Below are 3,180 nucleotides of genomic sequence, written 5' to 3'. Positions count from 1 at the left end.
TGTTCTGGCATTTATCTTGCATAAAGTTTCGTGCGACCAGCCCGATAATTCGATCAGTTACGTTGGTCCTGTCAAGGTCGATTTGACGGGTATCGATGGTTTGATGCTTTGTATGTTTCTTTAAAATATTCCCGCTTCAAATTGATAAGATTGGATAGTCAGCGTGCCTTGCATTTTTGTTCAAGATACATGTGGTTTCAAGAACCTTTCTACAAAATTTTTCTTAGTTTGCCTCAGACAAATCTTTTCTGTTTCTCGTTTGCGCCCGGCTCAAAAGAATTTAGCATTTTCTCCACAACTTAGAAATGCGCCTATTCGACGCAGCGTCCGCGGTTCTGGTGCTATTAAACCAAAACCGCGTTTTTATTTCAAGGTCTCAACAATGCCCAATTAGTATCGCCGCGTGGCTATAAGGAGGCATTGCAGATAAAAAGGAACCCAGCGTATGGAAAGACTTGATTAGCGAAATGGGCTGAGCGAACAAACCAGCACTTAAGTTTGGACAACAGTGGCGAGCAGCCTGCGTAATCGTCGCATATAGTATGACACTGCTCCAACCCAATTATAATTTATGCACGCGTCCTCTTGCATTCCAGAGCAATCGGTTGTGATCGTGAAGTCTCAAATATGTACTAGACTAACCTCATCTCCACGCGACCGCTTATTCGGACCAGCCCATCTACAGGCACGTAGCCAGCATTATTTAGGGGAGGGGTAGCATTTAGGGGGCCGAGCAAACTTTTCCCTGGCCACATTAGCATATATGTATGTATGTATGTATGTATGTATGTATGTATGTATGTATGTATGTATGTATGTATGTATGTATGTATGTATGTATGTATGTATGTATGTATGTATGTATGTATGTATGTATGTATGTATGTATGTATGTTATAACGCTGTGTGTGAGTGTTTTGCTCGTTCTCTGCGTCCATGTTCCGGTTGTGTTACACCGAATAACGCCTTCAATATGTGTCCACACCTGCTTAAATTTTTGGACATGGCAGCAGCGAGGGCAGCGAGAGCTGGTTCATGACACGCCCGCTTTCGTTCCCCGCAGGTTATCATTCCTTTTGGTACTACACAAGAACCATTCTGATTGCTGCCTCTCTGATGCCAAAGTGGTGCTGTTGTCTGTGAAACGTTGTTGTTGTTATAGGTGAATGAGCAAAGTTTCGAGAAAAGATTAGAAAGCAGGTGCTTGAATTCAAACGTGCAATTGAGAGAGAATTAATCAAGGAAATAAGAGACCTAAAAAACTTAATGAGAGCAGCATTCCGGGCAAGTTGGTAATTCATTACTTAAATGATATTGCGCGACAAAAAAAAAGAAAAGACACGGACGGGAGAGAATCTCGTGAGAGAGTCTTCTCTCACGTCCGTGTCGTTTTTTTTTTTTTTGTCGCGCAATATCATTTAAGTAACCTAAAAAACTATTTGACATTTTTCAACTATGAGCTTGAGGAAAGACAAAGGAAGGCAACGCCGATCATGTGGGTAATAACAAAAACCTCCGGAGCATCAGTGAAAAGCTAGCAAACGAGTGTTAAGGTTTGCAGATATAAATAGCCCAACAAGAGCAGAGAATCCCTGCATCTCAAGAATACTTTCGTAAGTGTAAACTTGAGATTGAGGAAATACCCAAGCTTGCTGATGAGGAACTTGGTAATACCCTTCGCGAAATTGGCGAGCGTCTTAATGTGGCTATCGCCAAAAATGATGCTGGAAATTGTCACCATGTACCTGCCAAGAATTCAAGTTCAATACCAAATATTTATTCTAATTCAGGAGTCATTCTGAGTGCGATTCGGGGCCTCAGAAGACAAAGAAGACGCGCGTCTCGATCCGTGATCGCGGTCACTCCTATAACGCGCCTGCGTTCATCAATGAACACGTATGACATTGCTCTAAAGCAACTTCATGGAAGGGCAACAGTTTAAAAAAGAAAACCGCGAATATGAAAATGTTTTATTGCGATAGCAATTACGTGGACACTCTAGCCGCATTTTGGTCGTTGACGTCTCCATGAAGTTCCGTATTAGGGTGAGCCGGCGAACGCGATTCTACCTCGCATGCGTGAGCGAGGACCGCGGCTATGCCCTTCTAGCCACCATACCGCGGCTCGCATGTGTGTCCTCTCCTATAGCGTGCGAGGCAGGGGGGGAGGCGAGGGAAGAAGGGCGTTCTTCTCCGGCCGCTGCTACGGTGCTTAGATGTCCTCCTCGCTCGCCGCTCCGCACAGAGTCAACGCCACCTAGGGCAGGTACTGCCGTCGCCGCACGGTCGCGTCGTTTCACTAGTAAAAATTCGAATTTCGCTTCCTTTTGCCAAAGACAAAGCCAATGTCATTGAACGGCCTTTCCAGCGTGCGCACAGTCATTTTCGACAGGTTCATATCACTGTCGCTGGCCACATCTTGAACGAGTTTCATGGCACTTGGCACAGGCTGGTGGAGTGCACAGGCTGGTGGAGGGAATCGCGGCGTCTACTGCGGCGTTGCCACGCGAATCGCGGACGCTGTAATAGACGCCGTGGCCGGACACCTTAAGGACGTGTTGCCGGCACTCGTGTGTCTTGAAAGCGGTCTGCGACGTGCCGAAAGTGCACGCACGCGCGGGCCTCATCTTCAAGTGCGCGCAGACGCTGACTATGTCCTTTCAACCATGTTCAAGCGCGCGATGATGCTCTGTGATCCACTTGTGTCTGCCTCATTATTCGTGTAGCGCTGACACAGAGCTGGTCAGGTGTCCTCGTGCGCAGCACGCAAAATCGTGCTCTGCGCGAAGCGAGAAAATCACAACAGCCATCGCGCGACACCGTCAGTGGATGGGCGCCGCGCCGTAAGAAAACGAGGAGAAAAGTAAAGCAAATTACACGCAGTGAAAGCTGACGAAACAGCGAAGCTGGTAGTCGTTTTCTCAAGTCAGAACTCGTGTTTACCGCGATTTTCATGACAATCGTTGTCTACGTTTTGCTAGGTTTGAGTTTCGGTTCCGGATGGCGCATACTCTTTAGTTGCGTGAGGTTCTGATCCAACCAGTCTATCACACACCTTGCAGCTGTGTCCGCACTCACGGACGAGGAATTCTTTCGAACCGTCCATCGGCACCCTCTGTGGGAGCAATCTCTGGCGGCGACGTCTCTGCTCGGCCTCTTACTCTCAAAGTTGGGGGTTAAC

This window comes from Dermacentor variabilis, chromosome 3 (assembly GCF_050947875.1).
Source record: "Dermacentor variabilis isolate Ectoservices chromosome 3, ASM5094787v1, whole genome shotgun sequence".
Taxonomy (NCBI): Eukaryota; Metazoa; Arthropoda; class Arachnida; order Ixodida; family Ixodidae; genus Dermacentor; species Dermacentor variabilis.
Note: the sequence above shows the minus strand (reverse complement) of the source record.